Source organism: Patagioenas fasciata, chromosome 10 (assembly GCF_037038585.1).
Source record: "Patagioenas fasciata isolate bPatFas1 chromosome 10, bPatFas1.hap1, whole genome shotgun sequence".
In the NCBI taxonomy this organism is placed as follows: domain Eukaryota; kingdom Metazoa; phylum Chordata; class Aves; order Columbiformes; family Columbidae; genus Patagioenas; species Patagioenas fasciata.
In genome coordinates, this window is record NC_092529.1 from 10,316,524 (window position 1) to 10,336,015 (window position 19,492).

At 39.3% G+C, this 19,492-nt stretch overlaps 1 long non-coding RNA gene across 1 annotated transcript; it reads right to left on the bottom strand.

The window, feature by feature from the left end:
* Window positions 1-1,299: 1,299 nt before the first annotated feature.
* LOC139828734 (uncharacterized) lies at window positions 1,300-4,550 on the bottom strand. The gene is made up of 3 exons (XR_011740627.1): window positions 4,464-4,550; window positions 3,172-3,396; window positions 1,300-1,385 (listed from the first exon to the last, which is right to left on the bottom strand). It is a non-coding gene; the product is annotated as an uncharacterized lncRNA (long non-coding RNA).
* Window positions 4,551-19,492: the final 14,942 nt, after the last annotated feature.

The following is a 19,492-nucleotide window of genomic DNA, read 5'->3' on the forward strand; positions in this document are numbered from 1 at the left end:
AAGTCACACTTTATCCAGGCAGGCGGGTTAGATAGCTTCCAAGATATAAGATTTAACTGAACTTAGAGTCAACCATCAGCATGCATAGTTATTTTGCAGTACATTCACATGCAGGCAGAGGAACGGCTCAAGAAAAAGTTAAATCATCACACTCCAACACATATCTCACCACCCTCAGTCAATGTGTGGAGGCACAGGTGATAAATTAATAAATTTAGATTACAAAACCACTTTCCAAATATAGCGGGAGATCTAGGCCCTTGCCTGTAAGAACAGAGTGTGGCTGGGAATTGTATACATGTGTGAACTTAAGACACAGAGCTACACAGACTGCTTGATTTCTACAGCTACCTGCTCTGACTCTTTCAACACTGAATAAGCAGCTGTGACATGTAACCATAAGAATTTGAACCGTTTGTTCTAATGAGTGAATAAGGAAATGACCATAATTTCTTGCATAAGCAACAATGCTATTTATAGTGGGGTTGCATATACAAGAGTTGCTGCAATAACTCCCTGATATATATACATACATATATATATATATATATATAAATATACCAGTAAATATGTATACATGTAACTTGCTCCTGTGTACTTTCCATCTGGGATACTCGCATGGCCATACTGCAGCATTAGCAAGTATATACATACTAGCACAGCTCACAAACTGCTGCTTTTCTGAGGTGTTATTTCAGAGGCACTTGCAGCTGGTATTTCCATGGAGTTCTCTGCATGTAGCTCAATCACAATGGCAGTAACAGTCTACAGATGTTTTCCAAATCTACGGCAACAAGGAAGGTCCAGATTAACCACTGATTACCTGCCTTCTCTTTTTTCTTTTTCCTCCTTAAATCATGTAGGCTTTCAACTGAGCAATTCAACTGAACAGAAATAGTACCAACCCCTTATAAGACTCTGTTTTGTAATTAACTAGCAAACAGATGTTGCACTAACAGGAGAGGTGACCCTGCTTTTCATCCTCTTCCTGGACTAGCAGTTCTTCTCCTCTAACTATGGATGGTGATGGGAGATGATTGGAAATCTGTGTTTTGACTTCTTTTGAAGACCCAGGAAACAGTTCAGCTTTGTGGCTCCTGCTCCTCTCTCACATCACAATGGCAAATCTTTCCCTATGATAAAATTAATTGTAAATACCCAGGAAAATTGAGTCAACTTGCAATGAAAATAATGACTGTAAGAACAGTATGCACGCAAGACATTGGCCTAAACCCTCGTTAACCACAGAACACAATGTTTTTTGAAAGGTTTTTTACCTGGTCAGAGATAGGGAAAGTCTGAAGATTCCAGAATCTTCAAGATTTTCAGCCCAACTTCATATATGAAAGTAGTCTAGATATGCAATACAGTGCTGGATGATTTTTCTGTCTCAAAAAAAAAAAAAAAGGTCTGCTAACTCTGAACCACTAATTAAAACACAATACAGCCTATTTTGTGAGCTGTCTGAAGCTATGTAATAAATACCAATAAAATAAGGCACGAAGTTTAGATAAAAATGACAATAGTCATGCTACCTGGCAATAATGGAAATGGGTCAGGCCAACTGCTGTATTTTGTTATTCTGATTTTCAGACAAATATCTCACAGCATGTATTGGAGCTAGTCAACAGCCGACATTTAAACACATTTATGAAAGAAATTCTACGATTCTTAAAAAAAAAACAAAGTTGTTATTTCTTTCAAAACATATTGGCCTTGAACCTTTTTTGCACTGCATCACAGATTTACTTAAAAGCTTTAACTGCTACTGAAAAAAGGAGCAAACTAAATATGCAAACTGTCATTGGAATAAAAGCCACTTCTGTTCTGTTAGACTTCGTATGAAAAATAGCTTAGTGCCACTGGAGTACTGCAGATAGAGTTTGAAGAGATGCTTTCCCAAGGTTTTCAATGTATTATTAAAATAATCAAGTAGAGCTTTAAAAAATTTCCTTTGGTCTCACAGAATGGTAAAGGATTAAAGGATAATGTATTTTTAAAAATAAAATAAACAGTCAAACCTTTCCATTTTAAAAAGAAGTCTTAATTCTCCACCTATTTCAGTTTACTTAACAATGAGTAATTGGTTATAACCTTATTCCTACAGAAGGAAAACAAATCTTGAAATCAACCTTTCATCTGAACAATCTGTAAGTAACGTCTTTTAGGGTATAGAAGGGCAGTTAATGCTGCACTGCCACTCTGGATCTTTGTTTTTTCCTTTCTCTTTTCCTCCCAACACCAACATGCTTATAAAACAAAGCAACCACTCCTGCAGTTACAGTGTTTTCAAACATGCTTTTGACATTTTCCTTCGTGGTGCTTTATTCCCCAGCACCTGCGCAGCTGCTGGTACAGCTCTACACACACCCCGTATGCAGGTCACACACCCAACACACCAGGCAAGCCTGGGTCAGAGCAGCAGACAGAAAAACCTGCTGCCAAAGATAAGCCCTAAAAAAAGCAGCTGTTCTTCCCTGTAGTTCAGTTTATGCCCTGAAAAAAAATGCATCAACATGATTTTCTAAATTCCAGGGGCTTTGAGAAGCCTCTTGCTAGGGGCCAAATCCCATCACTGGTCCACACACATTGTGGACTGGCACGTCTTAAGGATCCACATTTAACAAAGCACGTCCAGGTTTTTCTTAAAAGAGCGATCTTCACAGCTACGTTCATTTTAGGTGTCAGAGGATGCTGTGTGTTATATTCCTGTTATGCTTCCCAACTGACACTGTCATCTAGTTAACACAGAGAGATTTTGCTGCAGTCGGATCTGTTACCGACATATGTTTCCCAACTGATTCTTCTAGCTTTGAATTAAGGAAGTTGTGTGTCCAGGTCTCTCCAGGGAAAAAGGCTGTCTTGTGTTCAAAAATCAAAAGCAACACCAGGGATGGGGCAAGACTACTGAAAAAATGAAAGACTTGTCTTTCATGTGCTGGGCTATTGGGTGAAAACCAAGGCTTTTTCCTGAAGAATTTTGATCCAGAAACACAACAATACTATCTCACAGTTTAACCTTCCTGAGTTGGACAAAGATATAACTAAAAACTATAAACCACTCAAAAAGTCTAAGCTATTTCTTGCTGCTAAACTCAGTATACAGAAAACACATAAAGCTTTTACAAGCAGAAACTAAATCTGTGCAGTACATTTAAAAAATATACAAACATTAAACCCATTTTGGTGATGTGGAAATAGAGATGCTGTAAGTCGGGCACTGCAGCAGGACAGAGGCCAAGAGCAGAAGCCGGGACAGGGACGCTGGAGGTAGCAGAAGCAGCACTGGATGCACCAAAGTGCCCTCAAAGCCAGGGAGGGCAGCACGATCACAGGGGGGATCTCCCACGCATTATGGTTGAGCTGCTGGTGAACTTCATATGAAGCAGCACAAACCTGAAAACATGATAATATGATTTGCATTACAGTTTTGATAACGCAATGAAACTCATCATTAACAATCTTTGCAAGTGTATGAAACAACTATTTAAGCAGAGATAATAACGTCTTTAAGGGTCTACACAATGTAACATCCACAATTTTGCACTTTTTTTTTGTTAAGTGGCTCTTTCTGCAATCAGTGCCAGCGCTGCTAGAAGTCAAAGATGAAAATGCTGTTCCACAAGCAAGAGTCTTAGAATAAATCCATTAAATACAGGTTTTTTATGTTTGAAAGGGAGAAACATGGAAAACTAAACAGAAGAAAATGTGTCTCAAAACCTAATTTTTAAACCACGCTAGTTAGTGGATGTTTACTGGATTCATTTCAAAGCTCTTCCCACACCAGTCTCCCAACAGAAGTAAAATGTGGGGAGGGAGTTCAAATTCCCACCTTTTTAATTTGCCTGGCCCGAGCTGAATGTCCTGGTTTTTAAAGACTGAAGGAGAAAAGGGCATTGCCACTTCCACATTCCAAAAATCTATTCTTTCTCAAATATCTTTGGCTATCAGGAAGAAAATTTAGCTACTGACCTAATTTGTTTCAACCTATAAGTACTAATACCTAAGAAAACATATGTTGAACAGGCTGGTTAAGAATACTTAATGAGAATTTAGTTACCGATTTGTAAATGAAAAGTGCAAATGTGACAGTTGCCATAGATCCTTGTAGTCCCTTGCTGGCACTGAGCCCAGCGAGGCTTAAAAATATGCAACATATTGATGGGAGAAAGGGAGAAAGAATTTGAATACTATGTGTAAAACTTGCTGTGAAAATACAGTTCTGCATATGGATCTTAATGGAAATTGTATGAGCAAGACAAAATAATTCTGAATGCATTTATGTATGCTTTGTGCTGATGGGATTAATGCAAATATTATAGTCACACCATAAATTCACAATGAAGTGAATGCCTATGGGCAATTCAGTTTCCTGTCCTTGGTAGCTGTGAACAGAAATGTGTTCTGTTCTACATTTATCAGCAAACGAAACGGCGAGGAATAATCTCTTCACTTGTACCTACCTCTTTGTGACATTTCTGCCTTGGAAACAGGAATGCCTTTTTATTTAAGAAACAGCCACAGAGAAAACACATTGTGTTCTCATTCCTGGAAAACAGAAGAAATGCAAAAGAGAGCTAATGGGTTGTTATTAAACCCTAATGCTAACAGAAGTTAAGCCTATTGCATTAATAAATTATGAGAAACTCCAGTACTCCCCTCCTCCCCCAATTACCATAACCATTTCTGTAAACTCTTACCTCATTTTCCCTCCTAGCTCTTGTCTAGGAAGGAAAAAAAAATCCCCGAGAACTGGGCAACTGGAGAGCTGCTACTGAAAGACAGTACCCCAGCTCCCATCATGGGGCAGGAAAAAAACAGCCCTTAGAGAAGATATTGAGTTTGAAGAGTCTTTTCTCGCTGACCTGCCTAGTGTGGCACTGTCTGAGTGAAGAATGTTTCTTAATGCACAGTCTGAACCTCCCAAGACTTGATCTGTGGCTGCAACAGGTTTGTGCCTCATGCACTGTCAGTCAGGAACCCTGCAGAATCCAAAAGGATTTAATTTTCTTAATTATCTGATTAGTTTGCAAGGGCCCCTTTTATTCCCCACACGCTGTCCCTTGCACTGGATGCAGAGGCAGCTGCAGGAGAAGCCACCGGGTCTATGGACATACCCAACACTTGCAGGATCTGCTCAGCATGTGGACGGGGTCACTCGGACAGCGGCTTCAGAGCAGTTCTCAGCACGTCCCAGCAATGGCTGGTTTGTGAACTGGGGTTTCCACAGACTGACATTTTGGTCACTTCTGGCTGGATTTTCAAAATTACATGAAAAGCAATTCCACAGTTAGTAAAGTTCTTTTATAGATTTCACATCCCCACTTCAGATTATAAACATGCTTTAGTATCTCAAAATAATATCTCATAAAGAAGTTTTAAAGGAGGGAGAGAACAACATATACTTGCCTTTTATAATTCCTTTCTTCCTACTCTCCAAATCTATCCCTTAAAAAAATAAAATAAACCACCAGGCACACAGAAAATACTGGCATTTGCCTTAAGCCTAAGTTGCTTAAATTTGACAAAGCTATAAGAATTTGAAGATTCATTCTTTTTTTAAATAGAAAATTTCAACCTGAACTGGACACGCTGCTGCTTATACTGTATATACTAAGGTCAAAACCTTAAGTAATGAATAAAATGCCCTACAGAATATTAAGACACCAAACTGAAATATAAAATCACTGACAACTGAAAACAGAAAGAAGTATTTAAAACAAATTATATAAGTATATTAATTCAAGTACATTTTCTGTGAGTGATCCAAGACAGACTTCTGTTCAAATCACCTTCCCACACACACATCCCATGTGAGATGCCACAGCAACATCCATGTGGTGACACCACCCCAGCACCCCGTGTCCCATGGAGATACGGAGAGACCCTCACCCTGCATGGTGCAGCAAGTACTGCAGGGTGGCCTGTGGGAAAAACCTTCAGGTTAAATATTGAATCTTCTACTTTCTCAGCTATGACTGAAAAGAGCTATAAAGCAATTCAGATTTTTATGTTTTATAGGTATTTAGAAAAATGTTTATACATCCTAATCAAGTTTCTATAGTCTCTGCTAGTTTCTTCCATGGGATTTCTTCTCATCCGTGAATGGTTACATACCCATTATTAAAGCAGATTACACACCAAACAAAGCATCTGAATGTAGTTATAAAACCTTTAGAAGAAGCCATGATCTAATATGGGATCTGCGTGGCTCATTAAGAATCTGAGGAATTGCCCTGAAGAAGTGGCACTGTTTTATATAATATTATTTGTGTAAAAAGTCTTTTTATTGAGTTTTTAAATTACACTGGCATATAAACTGCCAACAAAACTGCCTGTAAAGAAAAAGTGAATGAAACGCTGGTGAACAGGCACAAATTATGAAGACAAGGGCTGAGAGATCACATGAGTTACAACCACACAACAGCATCTGAGGCAAAAGATACTTTTGCTACAGGCAATAACATTTATCATAACTATCAGATCAAGTCTATTTTCAGTCCTAGCATCAACGAGTTCATTCAAAGTTTAAAGAACTTTAGAAGATGCTTTTATAAGGATGATTTTGCCCAAGCAAAATAGGAAATTAAGTTCAATGTCATTTGTCACAGGTTCCCGTGGAGTCAGTCTGGCTTGTTTTCTTCAGGCGACAGGCCAGCATTGGGTATATGAGGACCCAACACAATTCACTTCAATATTAATTTGTAGAGAGCTTGTTTAAGTAAAATTCAGAACTCACCTTCCTTATAATGATGGGGGAACTGGTTACTTGGACTAGGCAGAGCAACTGATGTTGTAGCTACTCATTTTACCACGGAGAAATAACTTTAGACAAGACTGAGTTTTGCATTTTGTTGGCCTCTTGTTTCTAAAAAACCAACCCACCTCCAAAGCCAGCCAGCCGAGTACCACAGTCACACGCTGAGTCTCAGAGGGACTCGGAATGAATTCGTACTGCAAGGGCCTCCCTCCTCCCAGCAGCTCAGCACACCTAACACAGAAGTCATTCCACTACATCAAAACTCATTCTGCCAATCCACACATTTGCTGATGGAGCTCATGTCACACAGGACACCTCGTGTCTCCTCTCTCTTCTTCTCACAGAAGGTCTTTCAGGCCCACCTGTGACCTCGAGACTCCCTCAGCTGACCTCCTCCTGCCAACAGTGACAGCAGCAGAATTACCAACACTCTCATCAGATCCACAAGAACAGTGTGAAGACAAGGTAGTCAGAAGGAGAAGCAACAAAGATGTGCAAACATCCAGCTGCTGTGGGACTAATTGTTGGTTAAGTTGTTATAAGTTTATATTCTGATAAGGGCTGGAACTCTGGATGGTGCAGAACAACTCTGCAAACTCTGCCCCACTGCCCGTGAGCAATGCGCTGCTCCAGGGCCACAGATGCCGAAAGCCTTCTGCACATCAAAGCTCATCTTCTGATTTCAGGTGCCAAAGACAACTCTCCCCAAAGCCAGGACTTCCAGAGGCAGGTTCAAGATCAGGCCTGCCACTTTCCCTCGGAAGAGGAGAAAGGGGAGAAAACACCCACGAGCTCAGAGCACTTTACAGTAGGACACACTTCGCTGAAATCTCTACAGGAATTGCCAGGGAAAGTGGCAGAATAAACATTGTCTTCTCTTGGGTTTCATAAAAGCTACTGACACCAGGATTTTATTATCAAGCCTTTTTATCCTAAAAATAGTCCAATGTATAATAATAACTTTTAATACTAGAGCCAGCAATAAATGAATACATTTTGCAGACTCCCTGCTTTATTACTGAAAGATGACTTGCTTTTTAGATTTCAAACTTAATCTTTTCCAGAGGACCTTTATATAGCAGAGAAGAAAAGTCCATCCAATTTTTATTGGACAAGCTAAACAAGTTTCCCTTGGAAGGAATGATTTTAATCAGACTGGTTTAGCCTGAAGGTATATGTGAAGGTATATTGTTTATGCAGAGAGCCTCATCCTGGAATCATATTTTTAACTGAATCCTCCCTCCAAAACGTCCACAACACACACCCATACAGTAACTTACGCATGTTTTCATAGATAAAACTATATGCAACTATAACCTATACATTATACAGGGTGTTTTAAAAAGATGGACCCAATTTCAAAGCAGTATTAGGTCCATCTTTTTGAAACATCCTGTATACATGTGTACTATATGAATACACAATCTTAGACAAAACAGCCCATACACACACAAGCTGAGGCCAAGTTCAGTTTTCTCCTCATTCACCCAGATTCAACCCTGATGAAAAATGCCATTAAACTGGCCAGCTGCCCCTTGCAGGGTCTGCCCTTTCCCACATGAAAGAAGAGCCGCTCCTCCCGTGCACTCACTCTGTGCCAGAAAGGGAAGAATCCTGAAAAGGTCATTTTGTCTGTTCCCAGTCACTCTGACAGGTCCAAAGTGTCATCTGGAAGGTGAGATGTTCATCTACAGTTCACTTCTGCAATAACTGAGATTCACTCAGGTGTCTTCTTATCCACTTAATAAATGAGATGAGCTTGCCTTTCACTTAATAAAATCAGTTCAATATTTAACATGGTACATCATGAAGCTAAATCCTGAAATAGCAGAGAGCAGAGTGGCCTCAGTTATACTGTTTCAATGATTCAGAATCCATTGCCATCTAAATCTACTCCAAACTAAGTTTTCAAGCAGCATTAGAACAATAATATTTTTAAGAGAAACATTATTTCCATTACACACTTATCTTACATTTCTCTAAAGATTAATCACCTGAGAAATCTCCACACCCATAAAATTCCTCTAGTATACTTATAAAGAATGGCTATTAAAAATCAGCTCTATGACTTACTTCTATTGCTACTGCTCATAACTAATCACCTTTTCATTAGTTTCAATCACATTTAGTTCTGGCAAAAAGCATTTAACTATTAAAAAGAAAAAAAAAGTATGTAACACAACAGGACACTTACTATTAATGTCTCTGGCAGGCACACAAAAGCCAGATGATCTTTCTGTTTGAGGAAATCCTTCGGAGTCCCAACGTAACCTCTAATCTCTGCCGAAGTTTCAAAGAGACAGTTGATGCTAATCCAGGTTTGTGACTACAAACTGATTTCCCAACACATTCAAATGGCAATAACTTTGGAACACACTATAAAGGTCTGGAATCAAACTTTGACTGACAAAGAGTTCAAATCTCAAGGAAAGTATCAATTTCCAGAGTAAGCTGCTCATTGAAGACTCTCCTAATGTACTTACCCTTCAACTGCTCTAATATACCTGCGCCACATGCCACAGAACCTTTACCAAAAACTGGAGACATTTACTGTGCTGTCAGTGTTGCGATTAAAAAAAAAAAAAAGCAATTCTCAAAATCTGACAGATTTCAGGAATGGTCATTTTAAAGTTGTAGATATGCTGAAGTAAACTATTATCTCATTCTCAATTTTCAGCCCTCGAATTGCCGAGGAACAGGACATCCCTAGCAGATGTGTGTCCTGGAAGTGCCAAAGCCAGCACAGCCTCTGGAAATGAATATGCAGCACATCTGTGTGCACTGCAAGGGAAGAATCTTCTTATTACATATATTAGAGTGTAAAGTTAACAACCCAATATAATCAGGAGTCTTAATAAAGCTAGTGAATTTTTCAACACAGGAAATTCCACTAGGAATTTGATTTAATAAAAAATTCTTGCTATTTCTCTAGGAAAAACTGTTCGTCATGCTTTTCAACGGCAGAAAAGACATTAAATGAAGGTAACTGAAAGTTCAGTTCTAGTTCTGTTTTTCTCCAGAAGGGTATAAAACCTTCCCTTCCCTTGTGCACTCCTCTGAAAGGGTGAGGAAAGGCATAGAAATGTTAAACAAAGAAAAACAGAACTTAAACTGGTAAAATGGTTTTAATAAAAATAATGAAAAATGGAACTTGTTTTTTCTTTAATGCGTCAAATATAGAAAACCGACTTTTTCACCACTTTACCCATCCATCAGAAGCTGTGGGTCCCCGCAAGCTTAATAAAAGTTGTTTGTTGTTTGGGGGTTTTTTTTGTTTGTTTGGCTTTTTGTTTGTTTGTTTTTTTCCCACAGAAAGAAAATTGAGCATTACTACCACTTATTGAACAATCCTGACTGGCTAAATGGAAAGCCATTATTTACAGGAAGCCTTTGCAAGGCAGAAAAGACCTTCAAGCAGAAGAACCGGCTTTTGTTTATCCCATAAACTTTGTGACCATGCTGAAATAAGAACCAATGTTATAAATGCTATGGAGTTGGGGCTGTAACTCTGTCAAAGCACCAACATCAGCATCCACTGCAGAGTGGAAACTGGTCCTGGGTAAAACCTCCTCCCATCTTTCGCAAACTCTCAGCACAGGGCACTGACAGATTGTGCCCTCCAGGGTTAAGTCTTCTGTTGCCACCTATAAATTAAATTACTCTGGCAAAAACCTCCCCTACATATTGAAAGCTCAAGATCTAGATATGTGTGATGGGGCAGTGGTTTACCAGTAGTTTACAGAAGAGAGTATTTTTCACTTCATCTTATTTTGGTCAGAGTAGAGAGCAGTAGGTTGCTGAGAAAATGAATTAATACCCCCCCCAAAAAAAAAAAATCAGGCTAAATCAAGCTTTCAATCAAGCTTTCACATTAAGAAACACCAGGCAGAACCTGCATGAATAGGTTCAGTTCTGCCACTTCGTACACTCCCAGGCTTTAGAGCCTTATTTACACAACCACATTCTTATTTTCTAGAGAGCTCCCTCCTCATTCTGTACGTGAGAAGTACCACAAACTGTAAACCTGCCGTTTCCCAACATTTGAATGCTCCATTTGGAAACCTCATTTCTATCAGTAATGTAATCGGTACACCTTAACGAGGTACCTGAAAATAACATAGGTGGAAACCTGTAATATGCTGCTGACAGATCCTTTTTCTCAGTCTAAATGTCTAAGTATTCTTAAGCCTAGCAAGAACACTATCACATCTCCAGTGCAGAAGGACAAGACTGATGCTATGTTGTCAGGCAACCAATTAAATTATCTCAGGAGATAAAGAAATACAGACCAGAACCTTAGGCTTCCGCTGGAGCAGAACCACCAGAAATGATAAGGAAAATTCAGGGACACACGCATGAACAAAACATATGGAGGAAGAGTTAACACCATGTTTCTAGAAGAAAAATCACGACTCCCAAGTTACTAGAGCTCTCAGAAATAGTCACACAGCACATGAACAAGAAATATATGCCTGATATAGTCTTGCTGGATTTCCATAAGGCTTCTGATCACATATACCAGTGAAAGTTCTCATAAAAGTAATCTGCCAGGAGACAAATGTACAAGTCAAATTGGTTAAATGTTCAGAAATGAATGATACAACAAATAAACCCACCATCTAATCCAGGAATTCTCCAGTGTGGTCCCGCTGCTCAAGCAGCAATCACGTAGAAATCATAGCATAGATTTCTGCTAAAGGCTGAACTGTTCAACATATTCATAAATCATCTGCAAAAAGGGTGACAACCAAGATGACAAAGTCTGCCTATGTTTATAAAGTATCTATAGCAATACAAAAAAATGACTGCAGAGAATTGCAAGAGAGTTCTCAGTGTTAGAGTGACTCTGATAGAACCCCAGATAAAACTCCAGACTGGTAAATATAAAGTAATGCACACAGGGAAAGATGATCCTAAATTTCTACACACAGTGATTGACTTTGAAACTTAAATTACCACTCAGGAATGAGATTTTGAAGTTACAATCAATAGCTCTGTAAACACATAGACTCAGTCTTCATTAGCAGCTTAAAATATATAAAAAAATAATAATAATTATCAAATGCTAGGTATTATTAACAAAGGAATAAGTATGCTCCCTTTTCCATAACTACAAGTCACAGAAAAGTTAGATAGGAAACAAGTGTTCAATAGCTCTCATAATACAAGAGCTATGGGATGTCAAATGAAACTGCAACATGTAATTACACTGTAGAAGTCGTTGCCTTAGGATACAAAAGTTTACAACGGTTCAGAAATGAAGGGGATCACTGGAAGAGCGAGGGAGTGTTGTTACATGCTTATCCTGCTCTTAAGTATTTTCCAAGGCATCTGCTTGTACACTGCCACAAACACAATGGAGGTTTGGAAAACAGCATGAATTGGGCTGTCCTGGGCCAACCAAGTACACTACAACCCACTACACAACATACGGGAACTGCACTCTGTAAGGGATTTAACTTAGATGAAGCATTACAGGATATTCTGAGCAATTTATAAACAAAAAACAAGCCTAGATGACACCTACTTCAACACGATGTTGGAAAGGTTCTCATTCTTCATAACAGAATGTTGTTTTCATTCTTTGCACCACAAAAACAGTAAGAAGAAAATTACTCAGACCCTGCCCAACTATAAATTACACAGCCACAAACCGCCAGAAGAGCCAGTGTGTAAGTGGAGGCTGCAATGGTTTTCTCTACAGCTTTAGGAAAGCAGATTAAGAAATTAACTAGTATGAAAACAGAACAATAAAGGAAAGATCAAACAATTTTGTTGCAGCCTGGAAACATTAGAGATATAAACCAGAAGACAATATAGTACCAACACCAGATTTGGGGATTTTTCCACACCAGATTTTGCCTCTTACCAAGTATGAAGAATTCCTAGATTACTACTTTGTTTCCAGGATTAACACTGAAGCAACAAACATGTTCTCAGCCTTACTGTAATTCTGGAGCCAGAGATAGCACCATCTGCTTTGACAATACAGCTATATATAGGAGATATTGTTATAAACTCATAACAGCTTGTTCATATTATTTATATTTCCATAAAATCAAATCAACTCAAGACAACAATTAACCTGCAAACCAGAAGTCTCCAGAGCCAGACAGTCCTAATGTGACTACTGGATTGCTGGGGAAACTGAGGCAACAGAACAAATACTTGTTTATTGACTCAGAGTGGCAGATTTCCTGTATTTAACAGCAAACCTGACTCTGCACAGTAGCCATGTAACTTCGCAACCAAGGGAAAAGTCTCCACAACTGTATCCTACAGCAATATATATCACAGGCTTCCTTCTTGTGGACTCGATCCTTTAAGTTGGTCAAGTTCTGATTCCCTATGCAGAAGACAAGGGCACAGAGCAATATAACCTCCAATTCAGACAACTTGTGATTTGCTTCTGGTTCCACCACGGCCCTGCTGTGTTGTCTTGAGCACTCGCTCCACCTCACCAAGCGTGGCTGCGTGTCCCATCCTCTGCCTCTGAGCAGCAACCATAGGCTGGAAGCTCTTCTGCATCAAGGATTGTGCTGTTACACACAGCAGCAGGTCTCTGCTACGGTGAAAACCCATTGGCCTGTGCCCAATCCAAACAGGACACGACACAGACCTCTTAATGTATGTAGAGGGAGGAAAATAAGGTGACGGGACACAGATTAAAGGTAAACAAAAAAAATCATCTTCAGTTACACACGTGGAATATTCCTGACACAGAAAACGATTCCACCTGCAAGAGAAAGACTGTCCAAAAAACACCATGTAAAGGAAACTCGGACGGCTGTGTAACCACTGTAGGGTTGGCAGGCAGGTCCCCCTGGAAGCACTGACTGTTCTGCCAATAGCAAACCACACGGTACGGGGAGTGTGAAGGTCACTGAACACTCCTTGTGTTCTCTCCACCTCCTGAAACACCTGGGCTAAAGAACTCTGCATCTGAAAGAAAAACAATTTACTACCCATTGAACTTCCCTCTTCTGTGGGGGAACATGTGGCCCTCTCAAGGCAGATCAGGGTACAGAATAAAACAAGATGAGCACGGACACCTGTGCCCTGAGCTCAGGGTATGTGCAGGACAGGTAGGAAGAAAGAGGAGCAGAGCTGGCATATTCATGGGTCACTTAATTTATTAATATAAAGAACACAATGGAGAGTTGGAAGCATTTAGGAAAGGTCAGTACCCAACCTGACCTTCACAAACCTCTTTATCACACCGTCAGGAACTTTTGCCTATGACTGTGGAATGAGGGATACTCCTTTTAGTGTGTTTGCTGGGGTCACAAGTAGCAAGTAAACCATAAGAAGCAGGAGCCATGCCACTGGGTGCACTTTTTCTTTTTTTAAAGGGCACTTTCTACAATTAATTTGAGCAATCTCTAGAATGGTTTTCAGCTAGAAAGATCTTTTAAAGTAGATGTAACAACTGAGCAAAGAGAAGACTACTTACAAACACTTATGATTTATTTACAGACACTCATGCAAACTGAGTGTTCTCCCTAAAAATTTTGACAGAAACGTCAAACAATGGAACATTTTTCTGTGATGAGTGCATCTGATACTTTGGAGGTTAGAATGTATTCCAGCCTAGAATAAATGTAGCACATGGAGTCAGCTAATGAAGAAACGCTGCATCAAAGGCCTTACACCACCAGTCAGCACACACCATAGCTATGAAATATGTAACGTTTTTTAAAACCTCAAATTTCTCCTTTTGAATTTTTTCAAACAAATCCATATGTTTGACAAATCAGTTCGTTCAGAGAAGAGGGTCTTTGCACTAGGAATGTTAAAGGTTCAAACACAAGAAGCCTTGGCAGGAAGAGGCCTTATAGATGGTTTTAAATATTAAAAAAAGAAAGCGATAAGGCCATTAACAGCTCTCGTGTCTCCCAGTACGCTCCTCTGTATAAATGCTGGGAAATAAGCACATGCAAACAAACAAGGAAATGCTCACAAAGTCCGTGCTAGTTTCACGTCCAGAATGAGAGATTCAGTGGAGATCTGGATTTTCCTGCGTCCCCTAAGTCAGCCCTTCGAGATGACATTTTCTTTTCTTTTTCAGATTTAATAGGTTTCTGAGGGACAGCCTCAGGAAACCTTCTATAAAAAGTAAGGACTTTGATTACATTACTGTCAATATTTTAGTTTTAAAAGATAGACAGGGGAGCTCACTCAACCTTAGTACAAACAAATAGCACAATTTAAACTGCACAGTCAACACTGCAACATCCCTTTTAAAAAACAAAACACAAAAGCTTAACTTTTTGATCTCTAAGACACACATATATATATGCACTGTATTTAGGACAGAACTTTTTTAAAATTTCAAATCCATTTTAATTCAAAGACAAAGTTTCATTACTTCAATAAGAACAAGATCAGATGATAAAACTGGTAGATAATCAAGTTGGACACGATTACATCACTAAGCGCTTCTTCACAGCTGCAGCTCTGTGCTACAGTGACAGATGAAACAATCCCATTAACACGCTCTAGAACCAAAGCTACAGTGCGACCCTGCCTGTTCTCAGCAGCTCTAGGAGAAAGCTGTCGAGAAATCAAACTGAAACCAAGAGCCTGAACCTTCAGTTTGCAATTTCCTCTGTAATCAGGTGATGCCTTAGACTTGAGCACCCGACTAACTTCTGAGCACTCAGACTGGAGGCTAATCCTGTATCTCAAGTCAGTTTACTCGGGGACATTAAAATGCTTTGAAGAAAGGTATTTACCCCAACACTCGCACAGAGTTCCCACAGCCATATTAATGCATATTATTGCACAGTTTCTTGTGTCAGTACATGTAAAGAAATGCATGCTATATGCTCATGTAGTGTAAATACCTAATGAAATGAGACCACTCCTATTTTGCCTATACCAGCAAGACAGTCACAGCTCATTTTTACAGTAAGTTGTTGTGTCCACACAGGTCCCCAGCACAGGCTCCTTGCTTCTAACCCAGCACCCATCCTGCCACAGATAAAATTACCTACAGAGCTTGTACAGAGCTCCGGGCACAGCTGAAATAAGCACGGAGCAGAAATAAAGCCACGGGATTTTACACAGTGTTTCTTACACTCTGGTCTAACTCAACATATTAAATCTGTTCCTCTCTGTTTAAATGGACAGCAACACACCATCCCCCGTGGCCCACAGGAACCAAAGGTCACTTGGTATGTCAGGGAAAAGGCACATTTTCAACATTTACAGTAATTGGGACCTTTAAGCTGCAAGTACTACATCAGTCATCTCCATACTGGGAGACCTTTCCCGTGCAATACGACGTTGAAAATACACAAGGTAATGGCAATTAGAGCGAACACCAGGCCAAACTCACAGCATCCCGGGGTTTGCAAACACTCTTTACGACATGCTCCAGTTCATTAACGTTCGGCTTTGTTTCCTGCAAATTCAAACATACTTCACCTTCCCCACCTCAGTGGTATCAGATTTTAGATTATTTTCAAAACACTGCCATCTTTTTTAAGCAATGGAGAAGGGAGTAAACCTCTGAATTGTATGTATTGACTGCCTTTGAAATAGTACTTATACCTGAAGATAAAGATTTACTTCTACAAGTAACCTATTTTTACACAAAGCATCCCTTCTCCTTCCCCTGACCCCTCCCAATTCTCCTAAAATGAATACACTTGGAATGGATAAAGCAGTTGAATTCATTAACATTTAAGTTCGTTCTTCCAGATAGTTATGCCTTATTTAGAATAAGCAATGAAGTGAGAGTATTTCAAATACCAGCTGCTGCAACCCTGAGAGTCCTTTTTTGAGACATGTGTAAGTAATATACAAATCTGGCACTGCAAAGGACTCAATTTAAGTAAAAACTCAACACCTTGTGTCAAATCAAAGCTTTTTTCCTCATCCTCCCAGTATGAGCATTCATGTGAACTTGTGATCTAGCTAAAATATCTTGCATTTTTTACAATAATGGATTAAAAGTTATATAACTGCACTTTAAAGCTGAATAAAGTCTTGTAACACACAATTAGAGCTGCCAGCATGTGTAGTGCCCAAAATGTACAAAATTTATTGAATCATCAAAACAACCTTCCAATTTGCAATTGCTATTCCTTCACCTTCCCACACTGCATTTCACATTGTCATCTTTTAAATACTGATACTGGTTTGCATGTTTCTGTAGGACGTGAGGGAATCAAGGGGTTATTTTTAAAACATAACACAAGAAGTCTGACACTAGAATCATTTGTATCCTGAAAAAGGTATCAAAATCCAAACTCAGCTCTGGACTGCAATCTGACAGAGACTTGCTGAGTGCATCGGGGGAAGCCATTTAACCTCTCTGCCCCATTTATGTCACCTACCAGACATTTTACTTCTCTTCTAATGCTGTAAATCAGTGACATTTAAAGGGGAAAATCTGCATTACTGGAAATGTTCAAAGTTAACGTACTCTTCCATCTTTCAATTCTCTGAAGAGCTACAAAGTGTGGACCGAAAAAAGGATATTCTGGAAGCAGTCAAACGAGACCGCCTCTGCTGACATGATTTCTACAAATAAATGGGAATGCTGGGGGAAAAAAAAAAAAAAAAAACACAAAATCTAGGCAATGAAAGACATCACATGATAAATGCAACAGACATCCTAAAGACTGCTCTAGAAACAGCAGCTTGCCATGCCATACATTTGGAAAGTCACCATGGTGCTACCAAGCAAAAAAGGCCACTCTGGGACCAGTTTTACCCATAATACATGTCTGTAGCTCATTTACCTGATGAATCTAAATTACAGCTCCTCTCCCCTGTGATTTCAGCCTCCTTCAACTAATCCTGATTAGTCTTCCCAGAACTTCTTATTTAATGGTTCAGATTGGCAGCACCTAACTCAAGGGCTTAGTAATAGTGTCAAGTCACCTGGTGCTTACCTGAGAGAAATAATTAGACCGAGTCCCATGGCACAAAGGTAGAGATGAAGTGAAGCAAACACAGTGGAAAAAAACCACAAAGCTGCTTTCATGCTGCCATAACTGACGGAAGAAGCTCCCCTGCCAGAATCCAACAGGTTATTCCAGCACGGACAACGGAAATGAAAAACCGCAGAAAAAGACAATGTACACCCAGCTATGCTTACAGCACGTGGCTTTATTTGCCAAAGAAAGTTAGCGCTCCATAGCTACTAAAGTAAGTTCCCTCGCACTACTGAAAATGTTAGCTATTTTCATTTGCAATTATGACACATCAATACTATTTTTAGTTAGATTTGATGAGGATCACTGTATTTGTAGAAGGGGCTGCTTTGACCAATAGCACAGATATTTCCTTCTTTCTGCAAGAGGTGAAAGAAGTGTTTTAAAAATAACCCTTTCACACATAAGTAGACAAAATAATTGAAATAAGAACAGATTATATAATACTTCTAATTAACCCATTTGTCACCAACCCATCTGTTACCAACCAATTTGGTCAATTCATTAAAATGAATTGCCTCATTACATTTAGCACAAATTGTGAGAATTATCAAGCTTTAACGCTGTAAGGCAACGGAAAACCTTCCTTCCTTGCGGAAAAGTTCCCAGCTGCCCAGAAAATCCATTCGCGGCACAGGCCGTTCAGTAGATCGTTCACTCCACCTTTTGGTGGCAGAAAGGACTGCAATGCCACTGGGTTCCCTCTGCCTCCCCCACATCACCAACACCTGGAAATCCAGATATAAAAGGCCTTACAACATGGCTTGTCCCACAGGCCGAAAGGTTATCATTGAACATCTGACATTTAGAAAATAAGATCAGACATCCAAAAGGGATGCCTTGCTAAAAGGATGCTGCTCAGGAGCACCAAGTCTCAGCCAAGACCTTCACGTAGTGCAGAACTGGAAGTGACTGCAAGGTTCCAGAGGTCTCTGTCCTTGCTGAAGTTGCCAAAAGTTACTGCTGACATAACTCATTTGAATAACACGATCCATGCCAAAAATGAGACAGTCAGAACACCTTTAAAGGCACCTTGGCAAAAATAAAAGTAAATTAAGTAATACTTTGATAAACATTAAAATACTATCACAGATGAAGAACGCTGCCACACTCATTATTCACTAACAAAATTTCCTGTGAGCGAGGGGGGGAAATATATCTTTTGCTACCAAGTCCTTCAGTAGCAGCCATGCAAAACAATAACAATTAACAAAAATGCAGAATTACTAAAAATGAACAGGTAATGGTACTTTTACTTTTTAAGCTGTAGAAAAATAAATAGAAGGCTGACAGAACAAGTAAACAGTTAATGCAGCATTTTAAACACATCCTTATGAACAGCTTTAAATAACAAAGACAATACTCAGCTCTGTAAACATACAAAAAGCTATGCCATGGACCACCACAGAAGAAAATAAAATAATCTAAGGTTAAGTATCATTTCTCTTTGCTATGGGAAACACTTTAACGTAACTGTTACCAGGACGTTGCTACTGCACTGAATTGCTTTAGGTCATATTAGCATTATGTGCAGTAAAGTAACCCATGATTACAGAAAGCAGATAAACAGGTTTACACGGAGCTATTTCCCAGTATACTTCATTCGGATAACACCCGTTTTTTCAATTACCATAAGACAAAAACATTAAGAAAGTTTTATTCACAATTCAGTTTGTGGAAATATAAACACTGAATACTCCACTAAGAAGCTGATTTTTTTGTTAAATGTCCTCTCAGAACTTCTGATTCTCTGCATTAAAGTGTACCTCTCTAGGAGCTAATAACA